A 15,160-nucleotide genomic window follows, 5' to 3' on the forward strand; every position below is an offset into this window, starting at 1 on the left:
CAGGAAGCTGATACTCTATAGTTTACTTCCTGGCCGCCTGGCTTCTATTGGGTCCGGCCAGTGAAAGGCTCTGGTAGGAACTTGAAAGGTAAGAGAAGAGAGAGCTTAGGTCTTTATTCCCCCAGCTCTCTCCCTGCAGGGCCATAGCTTAGCAATGACTACATAATTCTATTTGAGAACACAGCTTCTAGTGAGTGGCTGTCTATGCAGCTGCAGGTCTCATTATATTCCAAAAACTGCTCCCTCTCTTCCTCCTTCAGCCAGAACCAGTAACAGCTTCCCACATGTGCCAGCCCTGGGGTGCTTTACTGACTATTGGCGGTTTTCCTTAACCCTGCTCACACTTTTGTGAATGATTTTACTAAACTTTTTCTTGCCACGCTTTTTGAGTGTGCCATTTGTTTCTTGCTAGGGACTCTGTTGGATACACTATTTGATGAATTTAAAGAATAAGAATTATTGGCCGGATGTGGTGTCTCACGCCTGTAATCTCCACACTTTGGGAGGCCAAGGCAGGCAGATCACCAGAGGTCCACAGTTTGAGACCTGCCTAGCCAACATGGTGAAACCCTGTCTCTACTAAAAATACAAAAACTTAGCTGGGTGTGGTGGTGGGTGCCTGTAATCCCAGCTACTCAGGAGGCTGAGGCAGGAGAATTACCTGAACCCAGGAGGTGAAAGTTGCAGTGAGCTGAGATGGCACCATTGCACTCCAGCCTGAGCAATGAGCGAAACTCTGTCTCAAAAAAAAAGAATTAAAAGAATTACTAGCTCATTTATGAACTAATAATAAAGATAAATGATATGGTATTTCATAAAGTAGTTATCACATATTCCTAGCCACAAAAAAATGAAGCATATTGCTAATTGTACAAAGCAGGCCCTCAAATGATATCATTTTGTTCAACATTGTTTTGTTATAATGTGATGAGGAAAAAAATAAATTCCTGGCTGGGCCACTGTCTGTGTGGAGTCTCCCCAAGCCTGGGTGGGTTTTCTCTGGAGACTCTGGTTTCCTTCCATATCCAAGAGATGTGTACTTTAGATTAGTTGGCATTTCTGAATGACCCCAGGCTGAGTGAATGTGAGTGTGCATGTGACTGCACCCTGTGATTGAAAGGCATCCTGTCCTGGATTGGTTCCTGCCTGACACCCTGAGCTGCCTGGACAGGCTCTAGCCACCCAAGACCCTGATTTAGAATCAGAAAGTTAGAAAATGGATAGACACATGAGGACAAATTATTGTATTTACTTCGATTTTTAGTATTAGAAGTGTTTTGGGTCTCTTTATAGAAACTTGGTGATATTATTGTGATCAGAAATATGCCATAGGAACTTAACTCTTGTTTATATCAATTAGCTCATGGTAAAATTGATTTCATTAAATGTGGTTTTACATAAAGTAGCAGTTTTCAGTAATCTATTTACAGTGACATTGAGAACTTAACTGTATTTGAAAGCTTTGCCAAGAAACAGTGTCTGGTGTCCCAGACTTTATTGTTATATTGAAAGGGCCCAAAGAGAATATATTAGCAGTGATATTCATTGCAGCATTATTTTTTGTATTAAAAAATTATAGCATTGCCCCATCTCCCTGATAAAGAAATCAATTAATTAAAATTGGAGCAAAATCACATGTACATCAACATAAAAATAGTTGGCTGGGTGTGGTGGCTCAAGCCTGTAATTTCAGCTCTTTGGGAAGCTGAGGTGGGTGGATTGCTGGAGGCCAGAAGTTTGAGACCAGCCCGGGCAACATGGGGAAACCCTGTCCTTACAAAAAATATTTTTAAAAAGTAGCTGAGGGCGGTGGCATGTGCCTGTAGTCCCAGCTACTCGGGAGGCTGAGGTGAGAGGATCACTTGAGCCTGGGAGGTTGAAGCTGGAGCTGCAGTGAGCTGTGATTGCACCACTGCACTCCAGCCTGGGCAACCAGCATGAGAACATGTCTCTAAAAAATAAAATAAAACAAAAAAAAATAAAATGAAGAAGAATGGCCAGTTTATAGTACTTGTTTCAGAGGAAAAAAGTATGTAGCCATTAAAAGAAATAAGGGATATCTTTAAGTGCCAAAATGCAGAGATACCTATATCTCACTTTTGAGTATATTAAAAAAGTTGTCAGATCGTACATATAATAATATATTCTAATATTTCTAAGAATAAATGTGAATTCATTTATTTCAACAAATACATACTAAATACATGCTATGTGTCAGGCATTTTTCTAGGCTATAGGAATTCAACAGAATAAAACAGGTTTTTTGTTTTTTGTTTTTAAAAACTTGTTGGCTGAGTGTGGTGGCTCACACCTGTAATCTCAGCACTTTGGGAGGTCAACATAAGAGGACTACTTGAGCTCAAGATTTTGAGACCATCCTGGACAACAAAGTGAGACCTTATCTCTGCTAAAAATAAAAACTAAAAAAATTTAGCCAGGGTGATGGCACATACCTGCAGCTTCAGCCAATTGGGAGGCTGAGTGGGAGGATCACTTGGGCCCAGGAGTGTGTGCCTGCAGTGAGCTATGATTGCTCCACTGCACTCCAGCCTGGATAACAGAGCAAGACCTTGTCTCAAAAACAAAAGCAAAATTCCTGCCTCATGGAGCTCGTAGTCCTTGGTGGGGTGGAGCAAGGGAGAGAATGTTGGACAGAGACAGGGCTACAGTGTTGGAGAAGATAGTCAGGGAAAGCCTCATTAAGAAGGAGATATTTGAGGACATTCCTAAAGGACGGATGTGCAAAAAGAACATTCCACGTAGAAGGAAGAGGAGGGCAAAGGCCATGAGGCTGAAGTGTGCTCAATGCATTGGAGGCACAGACAAATGGGAAACTGTTTTCTAAATAATTTCTGGCCGCGAGTGGTGGCTCACACATGTAATCCCAGCACTTTGGGAGGCTGAATCAGGCAGATCACCTGAGGTCAGCAGTTTGAGACCAGTCTGGCCAACATGGTGAAACCCTGTCTCTGCTAAAAATACAAAAAATTAGCTGGGCATGGTGGTGGGTGCCTGTAATACCAGTTACTCCGGAGGCTGAGGCAGAATTACTTGAACCAGGGAGGCAAAGGTTGCAGTGAGCTGAGATCACCCACTGCACTCCAGCCAGGGCTAAAAGAGCAAGACTCCATCTCAAAAAAAAAAAAATTCTAACTTTTAAGTTCAGGGGTACATGTGCAAGATGTGCAGGTTTAGGAAACTCTTAACTGTAGTTGCTCCTGGGGATTGAGAAACATTCCCTCTTTTTTTTTTTTTTTTTTTGAGGCAAGGTCTTGCTCTGCCACCTAGGAGTACTGTGGCACCAGCCATCAGGGCTCACGGCAGCCTCAACCTCCTAGGCACAAGTGATCCTTCCACCTCAGACTCACAAGTAGCCGGAACTACAGGTGTTCACCACCATGCCTAGCTAATTTTTAAATATTTTTTTTTACAGACAGGGTTTTGCCGTGTTGCCCAGACTGGTCTGGAACTCCTGGACTCAAGCAATTCACCTGCCTCCGCCTCCCAAAGTGCTGGGATTACAGGCATGAGTCACCATGCTGGGCCCATTCCTCCTTTTTTTTTTTTGAAGAGATACTCAATTTTAATTTTATATGCTGATGTATTATTAACATGTCAAATTAGATGTGTACACCTTTTTAAATTTTAAACCAATTTGCTTTTTCGGGAAGAATTAGAAGACAAAAGACCTCATCAGTCTAGCACATGTCAAGAAATTAAACATAATGCTTCAAAAGCACCAACATTTTCCTAGGAAATGACTCAAGAAATTTTGGGTCAAAATTGCATATTGATATTGCAGGATTATTCAAGTGTTAAAACTAATCCCAGTGGCCTCAATACAACATCAATTTCAGTTCAAATACCTGCTGTCATAATGACAGCCCCACACCGATTATTTATATCACATGTCTTGCGAGATACTAGCCTCTGACAGCAGATTTGCATTTACTTTTATTGAGTTAGGAGAATTTGTATTTGAGAATATTATGAGATGTCACCATTGTGATTCATTGTCCTTAGGCAAACTATTAGCCTTAATAGAAACGAAGGATTCCTAGAGGCAAGAGGTTAGATGAAATTGGCCAATACTATTTGTTGGCTTCTTCATTCAACATTTAATTGCATATTCAACAGAAGTCCTTCTGGGCTCCCACTGAGGCAGCATCTCAAAGCTTACATCAACTAACTTTGATGAGATTACATTGAGATTTCCTTCTGTCTATACTCACTCTGTTCATTTTTACTAGCACTGTTAGTCTTTTCAAGAACTATGGGACCTCTCTCTTTCCTTCCTTCCTTCTCGCTTCCTCCTCTTTTTCCCCTTTCTTCCCAACTCATGTCCATATTTATCTTCACGTTTTTTCTCTGCAGCATAAATTGTACATTTCTTTTCCCGCTACAAATTCCGGCTGATATTGCCCTCACCTTCTCTCCTCCTATTTTCTTTTCCCCTATATATTCCTTTTTCTACTTTATATTAAATGTTCACATTAACAGGAAGCAGAAATTTATGCTAATAGACTTTATACTTTTTCATCTCATTTTTAACAAAATAGAAAACAGGGAAAATGGAAAAAAAACTGTAAACATACAAATTCATTAAAATATTTTTCACTTAATAAAAAGGGGGAGCACAGTGGCTTACCCTTGTAAATCCAGCATTTTGGGAAGCTTAGGCAGAAAGATTACATGAGCCTTGGCAACCTAATGAAACCCTGTTGCTATTAAAAACAGTTTTTTTAAAAAAAGAAAAACAAAGCCTTGAGCAGGTAGATTCCTGTTACTATAATTGAGGTGAAGGTGTGCCCTGTACAAGGAGTGGTTGTAGGTAAATTAGAGGAGTGTTGTTTTGGTGACCAACAGTTGCATTAATTAAAAGGGAATTTAGAAGAGGCCTAATTGTGGGCGGGGGTGGGGGGTGGGGAGGGCCATGGTGGCTTACACCTATAATCCCAGCACTTTGGAAGGCCAAGGAGGACAGATCACTTGAGGTCAGGAGTTCAAAACCAGCCTAGGCAACCTGGTGAAACCCGGTCTCTACTAAAACTACAAAAATTAGTTGGGTGGGTGCTATAATTCCAGCTATTTGGGGAGGCTGAGGCATGAGAATTGCTGGAACTCAGGAGGCAGAGGTTGCAGTGAGTCGAGATCACACTACTGTACTCCATACTGGGTGATAGAGCGAGACTCTGTTTCAAAAAAAAAGAAAGTGGCCTATTGAATACTCTGGTGTCGGTCTCCATTCCTGTGCCCATAACAAACATTGCCAACCAATCACAGCTCTCCGCCCACCTCTTCTGGTTACAGCTCAGGATCCTTCTCAACACAATACTCCAGGAAGCCCTACCACTCCAATGAGGATGAAACTTACCATCCTGATTTCCCATTAGGGTGAAACTTAAGCTGTTTTGGAAGGATCTCTTCTAGAGTCATCTGCCATTGGGGCTGGGCTGTACCACTTCTCCAAGACCACCAAGGTAAAGACAGGAAGTGCCTCAGAACTACAACTTGGATGAGCTAGTCAGAACTTTGCCCCAAGGCACCAACATTTAAAAGGCAGAATTTTAATAATTATTAAATTATGTAATTTTTCTTCTGCCATCACTACCTCCTCAGCTGGAGAAGAGATATTCCTCTGCCCAGACACAGACCCTTCAGGAGCTGATGCATGGAAAAGGAGCCAGGGCCCAGAAGTGAGGAGCAGTTTGCTCATAGCCCAGGCTCTCTTCTCCTCCTCAGTCTCCTCTCTCCCACACCACAGCCTGACTTGGTGCATTCTTATCAATTAGTGATGACATTTTATGTGTTTTGCTCCAGATCTCAACTATTGCTAAATGTACCTCCAGAGTTACTTGGTCTTTTTATATCAGATAATGGGACCAGTTTCACTGCACAGTACCTCCTTGTTGATGTCCATTGGAGGAGTACTGGAGCCAAAAGCACAGTTTGAAAATATGAGTCAGAAACCTTAAAAATACGTCTTTTTAACCTAGGGATTCCATTTCTGTAAATTAAAGAAATAAATATTTTACCATCCACACACAAAAAAATTTCTTCAGAGCCATGTTTGTAACAGAAAATAAGAGACTATCTAAATCTCTAATAATAAAGAATTGGTTATTTAAGAATAAAAGCTCCATTCCTATGGAATTTCATGCAAACATTTTAACCCCATGATTTATTCTTTAGGTTTGTAATGTATTGCTAAGCTTTAAAGTAAAATTGTAAACATTATAAACAATATCATCTGTTTTTTAAAAAATACTGTATATGGAAACCAACAATATCTATAAATAATACCAAAATATTACCAATGGTTATCTCTGAAGTGGGCTTATGAATTATTTTTATTTTCTTCTTTTTTCCAGCAGTCAGTAGGTTTCATATTTTCCAAAATGAATGTATAAAATGTCTATAATATCAAAAATTCAACAAAAGCTTTGTTTCATTTATACCCTGTTTTTCATTAGCGATTATATTAAGTAGGAAAGAGCATTGAGAATGCTTAAGGTGTTATAATACAATATGAATTCATTTATTGTATCGTTTGTTGAGTTTTTGTAGCAATGATTTTGGAAAGAGAAGGAACACAGGAGTTATAACAAAAACAAGAGTTGCTCCATGGTAATGAAGCACTGTTTCTCTAAACTCTGCTTATCCGATGATTGATTTGTGGGGTGGGGACATTTTTTGTTTATTCTTAATGCTACCAAATATAGAAATATTGCTGCTCAGTACAATGCAATGCCTGAAAACAGGAGGTTGTGAGGAACAAATGGATCCTAAATGGAAAAGTACTTTTTAAACAGTATGGTGTCTGGACCCACACAGAGTGTTATTAAGGTATTACCTTGTAGACCAAATTCTTCACTGGTTGGATCTTTAAACTGGCTCTTTTGCAATGATGGGTGTACGACACACATAGTTGTAATTTACAACTTACATCAGAGTAAGGAATAGAATGACCACATCAGATACACATTTCTGACCATTTGTTGTTCCTCACATGTCCTGAGCTTAAACTAGCTTGTTGTTCCATTGACTTCCTTTGCATTGCAGGGGGCTTAAAAACTTTATTTCCTCTGAGTAAAAACAGCACAGAGTCAAAAGAGTTCAGAATGAAAAGCAAAACACTAACAAATCTCAAATAATCAGTGAGTTCAGAGTCGGGCTTCTCAACATACGCTTCCTGCAGCAGCAGTTGCATCAGCCAAGGCCACATCGTGACTTCCATGGACCAGGGACACTTTTGCCTTCATATGTCCCCCTGTTCATTAAAAATAAATAAACAGAATTAATATTTTAACACTGCATTAATATAAAGATGAATATATCTATGTTAGAGTCCTCATATACATTATTATCATGTTAATTATTTTATTCTAATTTTAATAAAGATTAAAATCATGGACTATTTTCATGGTCCACTAAAGTGAATTGGACCATACGCACTGCACTGTGTTTACTGTGCCTAATGGATAAGTCTGCCCTGGCACCGTCTGGGAACTTATTGAAAATGCAAATTCTTGAGCTCTACCCAAGATTTAATGATCCAGAAACTTAGCAACATCCATTTGACAAGCCCTTCGGGTGATGCCAAGACACACTCAAGTTTGAGAACAACTGGTTTAGACAATTCAAAGCTAGACAGATAGAACCTCTCTGCAGAAGCTGAAAATTTTTTTTGTCAACTATACATTTACTGATAGAATAGGCAAACAACCTTCACTGTCGTGGGTTGGTTTTTAGAAATTAGATTGGGTAATCATCCTTTTGACTATTTTTAAACTGAGCTTTCTCACATTAGATGTTTAAAGCCCTGAAAAACAATGTCACACAATGGGCTCCACCACTCAGACTTTAAATAATTTCATACTAGTAAATTGTAATTTTTGGAGAGAAAAGTCACACACATTCTTGTTATAGTCTACATAAATCTATGCAACACGATGTGTGCATTTAAAAAAAAGTCACTGCACTATGCAAAATTGCACAATAAAAACCACAGGCCTTATGGAGTTAGGGCATACCATTTTCAACGACACATTAAAAAAAAAGAAATCCAATTAAAAAAACAGTAACACAGTTTTTTCCATCATAAATGGTTAAAAAAATATACAATCCCTATAATAAATAAGGGGTTTTACCTTGAAAGAGACCTGAAATTTGCTTGTGGAAGAAAGCATCTGAAGGATTATAGCTTTTACTTGTTATGAAATTGTAAAGGGTTATCTAAAACTCAACAGTTGTCACCATGGGTGTGGACAAATGTGGCTCAGGATATGCATGGTGAAATAATGTAGCTGGTAGATGTTTGAAGTATGGGCATTTTGTGTAGCCCTGTGCAGCTTGGTTCATCTGGGTGCAGTCTTCTGCATACACCTAGTGTTTCTGTCGTGTGAAATTGTGCATAAAGCAAATGCAAAATTTGCATTGTGTTCAGATTGTTCCCTAATAGGACAAATGCATATTCCCAAACAAGCACTATAACTGAACTGACTTTGTGTACATATGTTATAATCCAGTAAATTCCATATGTAAGCACTATTTCTACATCTGTATTCTGATCTCTGTACCTTCTGTGGGTTCAATGTCATTGCTTTATATACATCATTAAGTATGCATGGATGAGTAAGAGATTATGTGTTTATGCTAATGTAAAACAAATTCTAAAGAAGTAATAGTTCATTACTCAAATATGATCTTAGGAAATTATTTTGCATGTCGATACAAAATATTTCAATTGTGAATTTGATCAGTTGTTACATTTATTAATTCCAAGGAGTGGGTGGCAATAAGATTAGCCTAAAAAACAAACAAACAAACAAAAAAAAAACACTTCCACCCTGGAAAAAAATTGAGGATAAAATTACGTTTTTAATTAATGGTTTAAAATGAGCCACATCCTTTGTTTATACACAAAAGTAAATGCTTCAAGTTCTCTTATTGTGACGCTGATTATGGCAGTTTTAATCTTTTCCTTAAGAATTGCTTTAAGAAATCAAATGCAGACAGTTCTTGTTTCTCATGGTTCTAACATGCACAAATTCCAGTTACCATGGCTGAGTTAAATAACACCAGTTCCCAACAACATGGTTCAAGTTTTAGCTACCATGGTATTTTAGCCGTGAATAATTGCATGAAGTCTAAACTTCACAGCTAGCTCTACAGTCCACAAATCACTGAGTAACAGATGCATATCATGATCAGCAGCTTATCACGCCATATCTCTCAACGTTTGTCAGTGAATGGTCACTGGGCATCTCAGTTCGCACGTAGACAGCAAAGCATGCAGCTGTATTGCCTCCTTGCCTCTCAGGGGTAAACCTATGTGACATTTTACAAAAATGAATAACTGAGAGAGGGAATTGGCCAAGAAAAGCCAAAGTGCAGCAAAGAAGCGAAAATGGTAACGCTGGAAGTGAATTTTGACTTTCATGTAAATGGAGTTATAGAATAAAGAGACGATCATGGGAAGGGTGACAATGTTGTCTTTAGAAAGACAATCTGTAGACAGAAGAACTTAACTAAAGGGAACTTATCAGCATAAATGAGGAAATGGTTGTGCTGAAATGGAGGAAGATGTCCAGCAAAAGTCTTGACATTAAAGAATTTCTCACAGATATTTCATGACGTTGGAAGTACAAAGGTAAAATGTTGGAAGCTAATCCAAAACTTAGAAGAGGGTATAACAATTAGTTGAAACACAGAAATGATTCTTGCTCCATATTATGTTAAGTAATGAGAATAAGACAAGTACTGTTCAAACTGCTCTTTTTTTTTTTTTTGAGACAGTCTTGCGCTATTGTCCAGGCTGGAGTGCATGGTGCAATCACCGCTCACTGGAGCCTTGACCTCCTGGGCTCAAGCAACCCTCCCACCTCAGCCTCCTGAGTAGGTAGGACCCCAGGCACATGCCACTACTCCCGGATAACTTTTTCTTTTTGTAGAGACAGGATCTTACTATGTTGTTTAGGTTGATCTTAAACTCCTGGGCTCAAGCAATCTAACAGTAAGATTAACAGTAATATTACTGTTATATTAACAGTAATATTAGCAGTAATGTTAATGTTTTGACAAAAACAACTTTAAAGGTCATAAAACTATTGTAACTTTCCCCTTGATTATTAAGATATCTTTGCACATTTCAGCCTGGATGGCTATTTTTACCATCACAGGCTACTATGAATTGAAGACTGCTTGTATAACCCATGGAAAATGTGAATTTACAGTTATCTCTAAACTATCAACAGTAATGATAAATGTGATAAGGTGTTAATTTTTTTTTAAAAAGTAGGATAATCTTGTGTTCCTTCATGCCAATAAGCCAATCAAAATGGTTTCGGAGATAACCATTATTCATGAATTCTGATCCCATTCGAATTTTTCTTAGGCAATCAAGTATTTCGATGGGACAAAGCAAGGGAGTAGCAAGAGTATGAAGAAGCTGTCCAGTTATTGAAAAAAATTTGTTTCTAATGTGTTATTACTATTATTTTAATCCCCTATTTTCAGAAGCATTGAAAATAATTTCATCCCATCAGCTGTTGGAGGTCTTGGAGCCAAGCGAGTCAAGGTTAACTGAATCTTCAGTTAAAAATATTTAATTCAATTATGGCCAGGTTCGATGGGTCACACTTCCCAGCACTTTGGGAGACCAAGGTGGGCAGATCGTTGCGGCCAGGAATGCTAGACCAGCCTGGCCAACATGGCAAAACCCTATATCTAGTAGTACAAAAAATATGTTAAAGACAAAAATATTTAGTTCAGCTAAGTATTTTGGTAACATATTGTATAACTCTTACCACCTCTGAAGAATAATGTCCAATGTAAATAAGATAGACATTTTTAACATCTTCTTAGCAATTCCATACTAGATCATAATTACAAAAGCAGAACAAGAATTACGCCAAGCTTAATAATCTTTTATGGATATTTTGAAAATCACTACTAAATCTACCTTGGGCTGAGCTTGTTTCAAGAAAAGCACTACCAAGTGATTCTTTAAGCATTACCTTTGTAACGATTAACTCCTCTGCATGTATATATAGATATATTTAGAAATTTAGTTCCTTTTTATCAAATGACCAGGCTCATCTTCTTTAATCAGCTGGTGAAAGTAGGATTTTCGAATACATTTGTAATCAGATTTACACACAACTGCCATCCACTGTATTTCACATTTAAGGCTTCCTGCTGGCTTTTATGTGGAAGTCAAGTTCACTTGGAGAATAATAAACCTTTGGAGTATAAGCTCCATTCCTCCCACCAAATGAATACTGTTAGTATGTGATTCAACACATTTTACCGCATTGAGATAGTGAGAATTTCTCTTTTTTAATGTTGTTTACTGCAAGCAAATATTTGTGTTCTCTACAATTGTATCTACATTTATACAACAAATAAATAACTGGAGACAAGTAAAATATTTAATTAATAAATCAGTTGTTTACCCTCCATGAAGCTAAAATATCAGTTTTATATTTTTCCCCTCTTACAAATTGACAGTAAATTTTACTGAAATAATTGAATTACTATGTGTTTTGACATTATAGAGACATGCCTTCAGCCAACATTAGACCAAATGTTATAAGAAACCTAAAACTCAGACAAATTTTTAAAAGATTTCTAAACTACTACATTTTTGTGGTATAAATGATTGATTGAAATTTGTTGGAATTCCAGAAAAATGAAAGCCCTCTCAATGAAAGCAATACATATTTATAAGATAATTGGCAATTCTGCAATATGTTTGCTTTAGCATAGGCAATTAAATACAAAATAACAAAAACAGGGAATTGTATACAAGTGTGTGGAACGAGTAGACTAAGGAAAAAATATAAGTGAAGCATATTAAATTACACTGCCATTTGCTTATGTTTGTGTAATATTTTCAGAGATGATTAACATAGAATTTTCAGAGTGTTCCATGTGTGGAATGCATTTGAACATTACTCTTATATTTTCCATATTCAGAAATCTAACTCTGATTTTGAAGAACCTGAAGGAAATTATGACTATAGCTATGTAAAGCAGCATACTTAGGCCAAGTCCTCTTGGGGAAACATTAGACGCTAATGCCTATCATCGGCTCGCCTTTGCTGTGTGGGGCCATTTTTATACCAATGGGAATGTTTAGTGGCAAATTGTAATTTGAACATTACAGTTGAGCAAGCCAAGTAGCTGCTGCCTCTCAGATGCCAGATGCAGATCATTATTTCACTAGGTACAGAAAGGGAATGACCTTCTCCGAAGCATCTACAAATGTGCCAAATACTGTGCCATGCACATTCAATTATTTTGTTTAAGAGCTTCACGGCAACCTTATGCAATGTGTCGACTGTATTCATTTTACAGATGAAGAAACCAAAATTCAAAGACATCATATGATAAATAAATCTCCCAAACAGAATGTTGAATGAAAAGTGCAAGTGACAGAGGATATTAACAGTATAATAGAATTTATGTACTTTTACAAAACATGCCAAATGGTGGTACAGATTGCCTAGGTGTAAATACATATGTAGTAAACGTTTAAGGATATGGGCAGAAGTGATAAACATCAAATTCAGGATGGTTCTTTTCTGATGGAAGTAAATTAGGTCAGAAAAAATATACATAGGGGCTTCTGCTCTAGTTGTGTGTTTTATTTTTAGGCTGGGAATTGAATATATGAGTAATCATTATATCATTCTCTATATCACCTATATCATTTTTGTGTGGCTGAAATATTTTGTAAGAGCTTAAAAATTTAAAATAGGTTTGTCAACTTGCTGAAAGCCACACAGCCATTAAAGAGGAGGCAGAGCTGGATTTGACCCCAAGCCTCTTGACACTGGAGGCCATACAGTCTCTGCTCCTTATACCTTGCACCAGCTGGACTTTGTTGAAGCCTGCGTGTGTTAACAGTTTATCTAGAAATGAAGGGAATAGACCAGGCATGGTAGCTCACACCTGTAATCCCAGCACTTTGGGAGGCCAAGGCAGGAGGATTTCTTGAGCCCAGGAGGTCAAGACCAGCTTGGGCAATATAGTGAGATCTCATTTCTCTAAATAAAATAAATAAATTGAAATAGCAAGGTTAATGGGTTATCTCTCTATGACTGTGCACCACTGATGTTCATGGTGGGGAGAAGACCCAAGAAGAACCAAATGAGTGTGTGTTTTATGGTGAAGGAACCCATGCTACTTAGAAGAATGATAATGGAAGCTCACCAAAGTCCCTTTCCTCCTAAATACCGTGGGCCCTTCCGCTGCTACAGCTGTAGTTACTACTACATTCCAAACTTCCCCAAACATTGGAACGGGACATTATTTTAAAACTACCTAGTTTATTAGCCACTTCAGTATAATAACGAAGCTAAGTACATGGCCTTTAAAATTCCATCTCATTCATAATTCTTTTTAGGAACAATATTTAGGAATAAGTGGATACTGGCTGCAAAATTAATTTGTGATACACTTTTGAAGTACTGCTGTTAAAACTGCTGAAATTGACTTCAAAGAACGTTCCTCTTTCCCTCATTCCATTCCCAAGCACTTACCTACTTCACAGAAAACTATGATTGGAATTAAGCCTGGGAAACATAGATTTTTACGTATTTTACTTTGCTCTATAGATTTATTATCTCTTACTCAACTGATCAGTGTATTCCTAGCACCTAGCTTAGATCCTCACATGCGGTAGATAGCCAATAAATATTTGTCAAATTGAAGGAGTAAATATGTGAATAAATATGAGAAATATTACCTGCTGTTTGCATTTTGTTTTATTTGTAAGGAAGGCAGAGTGTGTAATAGCAGAGTGTGGTGATTTAAGAGTCTTAGCAAGAAGTCAGGGTTTGGAGACAAGGCCAGGGGAGTTAGACCACCTCTCTGGAATCCTTGATCCATTACATAAGACATTCTAGGCAAACTACTTAACCTTTCTGAGTCAGTTTTAGCTTCAGAAAAATGAGGATAATAAGAACGCCTTTTGTTTAAGGTTGCTGTGAGGACTAAATGAGATAATACCTCTTATTAGCTGATGTTACTTTGCTATACAGAAATGCCTGAGACTGGGAAAGTTATAAGAAAAGAAGTTCAATTGGCTCATGGTTCTGCAGGTTGTACAGGAAGCATAGCGCCACCTGCTTCTGGGGAGGTGGAAGGCAAAGCAGGAGTAGACACTCCATAAAAAAAGCAGTATCGAGAGAAAGAGGGGAGGTACCACACACTCTAAAATAATCACATCTGGTGAAAGCTCACTCACTATCACAAGGACAACACCAGGAGAATGCTGCTAAACCATTCATAAGAGATCCCCCCACCATGATTCAATCACCTCACACTAGGCCCCGGCTTTATCACTGGTGATTACATTTCAACATGAGATTTGAGTGGGGCATCCAAACCGATGTAAACCTCTAAAGAGCTGAGCATATTTCTAGACACATAGTAAGTGCTCAATCATTTTAGCTATTATTTAGATCATTTTTGGTTCTAGCTATATAACCTTTGTTTTTAGGAGAGAGGGAGACAGTGTTTACATCTCATTGCCCTCTGAGTATGTTTCTTAACAATAACAGCACAAACAATAACAAAACACTTTATAGAGCTCCCAATCTTTTTTCCCCCTCATCAAAATTTTTATTTCCTAGTAGCAAAGTCACTGTTCACTTACTGCTGCAGAAGAAAAATGACTTTAATCTCAAAGGCAACATTAAAAATAGGGAAAAAGAAAATGAATCAATAAAGGCAAAGGTCATAGAATCAGATGATTTGAACAGAAAGCAATATTACTGAGCATTAGGGTTACATGCACAGGCTGAAAAAATACACAGATAAACAGGACATCTGGAAGAGAAATTACATGATTTGGATTTTGATATCTAACAATTTTGCATGTCAAACTTTCAAAAGAAGCTATGTAACTGAAAAGCCTTGAAATAAAGAACTATGTTCAGTGATTTCATTTTCCAGCAACGTATTTTCTTTCCATAGAAGCCGGATTATATACTCACATGCAAATACACACACACACACACACACACACACACACACACACACACACACACATGCATACCCTAAATCAGTTATATTCCTTACTATGGAGAATGTGGAGGTTGCTTCAGGAAAAAGTATCGAGGTGATAAGGCCTATGAGGGTTGGATTAGCA

Source organism: Callithrix jacchus, chromosome 9 (genome assembly GCF_049354715.1).
Source record: "Callithrix jacchus isolate 240 chromosome 9, calJac240_pri, whole genome shotgun sequence".
NCBI classification, from domain to species: domain Eukaryota; kingdom Metazoa; phylum Chordata; class Mammalia; order Primates; family Cebidae; genus Callithrix; species Callithrix jacchus.